The sequence below is a fragment of the Nilaparvata lugens genome, unplaced genomic scaffold (genome assembly GCF_014356525.2).
Source record: "Nilaparvata lugens isolate BPH unplaced genomic scaffold, ASM1435652v1 scaffold4983, whole genome shotgun sequence".
In the NCBI taxonomy this organism is placed as follows: domain Eukaryota; kingdom Metazoa; phylum Arthropoda; class Insecta; order Hemiptera; family Delphacidae; genus Nilaparvata; species Nilaparvata lugens.
In genome coordinates, this window is record NW_024090936.1 from 8,100 (window position 1) to 13,733 (window position 5,634).

A 5,634-nucleotide genomic window follows, 5' to 3' on the forward strand; every position below is an offset into this window, starting at 1 on the left:
AACACTCCCTTGAGGAACTCCTGCTTTAATTTCCTTCAAATCAGAATATGAACTTTCATGCCTGACCCTAAAGTATCTGTCAGTCAGATAGGATTGTAATATATCTGTATATTGCTCTGGTAGAACTTTTTTGAGCTTGAAAATGAGACCTTCATGCCATACTTTATCAAAAGCTTGCCCTATATCAAGGAAAGCTGCTGAACAAACTTTTTTCTCTTCTAAGCACTTCTCTATTACATTTATAATCCGATGCACTTGATCTATTGTTGAGTGTTTCACTCTGACCAAATTGTGATTTGGAATTATTGCTGTCTCTCATATTTGGTTTTAGCCTACTAAGTAAAATCCTTTCAAACAACTGGATAGGACCGGTAACAATGATATTGGCCTATATGATGATATTTCATGTGGCTCTTTACCTGGCTTCAGATGCTTATTAATAAATGCAAAATTCATGTAGGTATGTAGCTTTTCTGCAATAAACTAAAATTACTCAATAATTAAGTTGTTTAAGTTAGGCCACATTCACACCAGAGTTGTCAACTGAGTTCTCAACAATGAGACAATTTCTAGATATCCTTGTTTTAAACAAAAAGTTTAGTTTCCTAACCAGTATGAGACACACTGAAAAAGTTGTGAACAAAATCTTCTATCTCTACAAGTCCACACAGACTATACACTCTCTTTTAGGCTAATTCTTTGACAACTAGTATTCTACTCTGTTGCTCTACAAAAGAACATCAACTCTATGTAGAAAACTGTTCATGTACCAAATTTTGTTGTTGACAACTTTGGTGTAAATGCAGCAGCTTCAGCATTTATCCTTATCCATTAAATTATATTGTTGTACTTGATTATCTCTTTCACTTTCAATTAGCCTATGTCGCACCTGGCTATTCCATTATCTGCGAGCGAAATATTAACAACTATCAACAGTATATAGCGGCTTTTAGAATTCCACTAGCTTCAAAAGTTGAACATGTCAACAATTCATTCGGGCCACTGAGACAAGTGCGCAGGTAATGAATAATTGAGTATCACATTAACTGTTTTGTTAGAAGCTATACAAGCATCGTTTGTCAGGTGTGACACATGGGCTTAACTTTATAAGCCTTGCTATAATGATTCTAATCTGAAACAAATAATAGCTATAATACTTTGAAATCATTAAAAAATATTTTTTTCCACAGAATAGGCAATGTCATTATTGTTAGTCACTTTAGGTTACGCCTGTATTTCTAAATTTTAATTTTTGTAAAAATCTCAAATTGATTTTTTCTCTTCATTCATATGCAATATATACCGTAATCTTCTATTCTCTTACATTACATTAATTCCAAAAAAGTTGGCATAATATTATATATTAATTTGATGGTTAGCTGTCACAGGAGAATAGAAAGGCTATTATATCTATAGTTATAGTTCTGGGGTAACCAAACACCTTTTAAAAAGAAAACTTTATTTTCAAACACATAATTATAAAATACATCGAAAAAGAGAGAAGTGCTCTCGGTGAAGTTTGGCAGTAGACTGACTAAAAGTACTATGATCGAGCATTACAATGGAATACAGCGTCAGCAATAATATTAGGTGTTACCAGATGTAACTCCTCCCCCCTAAGAGTGAAGCTGCCCTCAGCTTCAAAGAAAAAAAACATATATTATATTTTAAGTATTATAAACTAAGTACATGGTAGTCTGGGGCATATTTGTTCTGGTTCATGCTGTACAGTATCATTTTCAACTTCAGATTTACAACACATTAAGTTACAAAGTTTGTGCCAGATAAACAGCCGTTTGAGAATATTATAACAATCAATAAAATTACAGTAAAATAAGCAATAGAATAATACATAGGTTTCGATTATCGGTCAGAGGTAACTCATCTAGAACATCAAGTTTTTGAAAATTTATATTAGCAATATGTACTTGATCAAAGTTGAGGTTGGATAGTCGTTTTTTTTCTAACAAATTCAGTTGGAAGTACAATTTCGTTTTCCCCAAATATATTTGGTTTGTAGTAACCAATCAGTGTTTCTGAGCTATTAATTTTCAACAATTGCGTTTTCTTATTAAGAAAAAGAGTAATATTCTTGTTCACATCAGTATTCAGAACCATACATGTACTAAAATTAAATAATATAAAACTATCAACTATTTCTACATATTTTATGAAAGAATCTCCGTCTAGATTCCTATCATTTAATAATTGCTCAATACATATATCATTAAGTTCGCTTACTGCATTACAATAATAATCATCATAAATGAGTTCACAATTTCCAGAAAATAATTTGTCATTTCGAAGAACAAAAGAAGGATGCACAATAGTTGTTAAAATTTCGTTATCGACAATGACAGGATAAGACAATAGAAAAAACGTTTCATAAACAGTTGACAATAGCGGTACGTCCACAAAATATGAAATATGGTCTTTAAATATTCCACAATGTACTTTGCTTAGTTTCCATAACACACTAATTTTATTTGAAATAAAGCTGACATTTGAGTTTTTTTGTAGGAGAAAAAGATCATCATGAGAAATAATAGAAGAATGCAGTATTTTCAATTTACAAAATTCGAGACTAGTTACAATGTCAGATATTTTATTATTCAGAAGCAGGAGCGAGTCGAATAACAAAGAGGATTGCTGATTCATTTCCATTCGGTTGGATTCATTGAACAAAGAATTAAAGTAATTGCTGATTTTTAGATTATTCGCTCTGATTACTTTCATCTCATTATTGAATTCGTTAATTAATTTCTGATTTACAGCAAATTGCTTGTCTACATTGTTACTAAGATGATATTCATTAGATTGGACTGTCTGCAAAATTTTGTCATATCTTTCCTTATCATCAGCATCCATGTTCCCAGTGATCCACGAAATCGCGGATCCTAAACCATTAAAAAGACCTCTTTTCTGCCTATAATTAACTGATTGAATCTCATTCAATTTATTCTTAGTGTATTTCAAATTCATTTCATCATACTTAAGCGACTCTTATCATATTATTCCTTTTAGCGAGAAAATCAACAAATGTTTCAATATTACTTAATTCTAAACGTAAATAACTAGTATTAATATTATGAACATAGGTAAAAGTTTCATTAATTATATGAGAATTCTGTATCTTGATTGGAGCAATACCAGATGTTCTGCTCAAATCTACCATCTTATAAGACGTTGCTGGGGCCAGCAACAGGAGAATTAGGGGCAGTACCATCACGTCCTGTAACAAATAAATCCTTTTTCTTACCCTTCACCGGTTTTTTAGGCCGTTTCATTCTGTTAGGGTGCAATTTAAAAGGGCGTTTTTGGATAGCTTTAGGATTCCTAGCTAATTGCTGTGTTGTATCGTAATTTACTTTGATGAATTTCGGTTTTGTTTTCTTATTAAATGTCGATTTTATGTGTGGCTCGTTTTCAATTTCAACATTCTTCTCACGATTAACATTCAATTTCTCAGTACGTTTTTGTTTTTCTTCTTCAATTTATTCTTAATCATTTTATGCACTAGTTGACTCGTTCAAGATACTGTTGGGACAGTTGTTCAGTTACTAATCTCTCTGTTATTCCGTTTACAAAAGGGTTATTCGATATTCCATATGTTATTTCCATAGGAGACATTTTCAAGGTAGAGTTTAGAGTATTATTGAAGGCAATTACCGCTAATTTCATATTAGTTTCAGTGGTGTTGGTTTTATTTTCAAGTTGAATGGCATTCAGAATTTCAATAAGTGTAGAATGAGTCCTTTCTACCAAACCTTGCGAGTCTGGGTGTCCGGGAGTAACGTAATATGGTTCAATGCCATAAAGTCTCAGGAAATCACGTAGGCCTGCATTGTCAAATTCACGTCCGTTGTCCATTTGTACAATTTTGGGTATGGGGAAAGCAGAGAAATAGTCGTTTAAGCATTCTTGGATATCGACTTGGTTCAAACTTTTTATTGGATGAACCGTTAGCCGTTTGGAAAAACAGTCAGTCATCGTTAAAAACTTTATTTTGTCATATTGGAAGCAATCAATCTGTATTTTTTCGAACGGTGTTTCAGGAGTGGTGTGATTTTATAGTCAACTCGAACGGGTCTCCTGTCATATTTAACCTTTAAGCAAACAGCACATTTATTAATGTAACCAGTCACATCCTGTAGCATTGATGGCCAGTAATATTTACGTCGTATTTGATTATAAGATTCATTGATACCACGGTGGAATGTTTTACCCTCATGATAATTAGATTTACCTGTTTTTGTTCATCATTTTGTGTCACATCTAAGTTCATTCTTTTATACCGTTTAAGTTTGATCGAATCAAAAGTCTCTAGCAGTACGTTCTTGAAATTGTTAAAAATCCGTTCATACTCATCGTATAGGGCTCCGGCACGCGAGCAGAAAACTCCATACTTTGTATTCGGTTTCAAATACTCTATACATTTGTCCTTCATGTCATCGTAATCATTAGCATTCCTAAAATAAATAATCAATCTATTTTTATCAAAAATCTTAATCAAGCGAGGGGGTTGGTCACCTCGTTCAAGTACTAATTGGTTATGTTCTACATTCAAATCTTATCGTCATCAGCAATAGTTACTTGCTCGTTTGAACTCTCTTGAGAGTGTATTGTGGCTAAACTGTTATTATCATCTTCACGTTCATTACCATTTTCATTATTATTTACAACATTTTCATAATCAATATCACGCACAATGTTTTCATTAGCATCATTATTTACAACGTCGTCATTTCTATTATCAATACCTATAATATCATCATTATCAGTTCCTACGGCCGGGTTGTCTATTTGTTGGAGAATTTCATCAAGGGAACTAACGTCTATGGAGGGAGCTTCAGTACGAGTATTGAATCGCAGCAATTCGTCCACGTTAATATCATCGAATTCATGATCAGGGTCGTGAGCACTATTATCAAAACCGTGAAAGCCATCTTCTAGACCAGTTTCGTGGGGGTCAGTAGCAATATTCGCAAACCCGCGAAAGCCATCTTCAAAACCTAAAAAATCATCTTCCTCATTTTCCATCATGTGAACATTATTAGGACGAGACAGAGCGTCCGCTACGTAATTGGTCTTCCCATTTATGTAAATAATATCAAAATCAAATTCCTCTAATAATAGTTTCCATCTAATGAGTTTCGAGTTCGGTTCTTTGATGCTATGAAGCCACTGGAGAGGCTTGTGATCAGTTTGAATGAGAAACTTCCGTCCGTATAAATAAGGTCTGAAATATTTACAGCACCAGACAATAGCCAATAACTCTTTTTCTATGGTGGAGAGATTGATCTCATGTTTATTCAAAGTTCGCGAAGCATACGCTACTGGTAGATCTTTTCCTTCAAAAACTTGGGATAATACCCCTCCTATAGCATAATTGCTCGCGTCAGTCGTGACAATGAACTGTTTAGAGAAATCAGGGAGTTGTAATATTGGACTGTTCTGTAACATTGTTTTCATTTCTCAAATGCATTTACATATTCTGTATTATTAATATCGATCTTTACATCCTTTTTCAATGCCTGAGTCAGAGGTTTTGCGATTTTTGCATAGTTCTGTATCATTTTCCTATAGTAGCCTGTTAACCCTAAGAATTGTTTGATTTGTTTTTCGGTTTTAGGT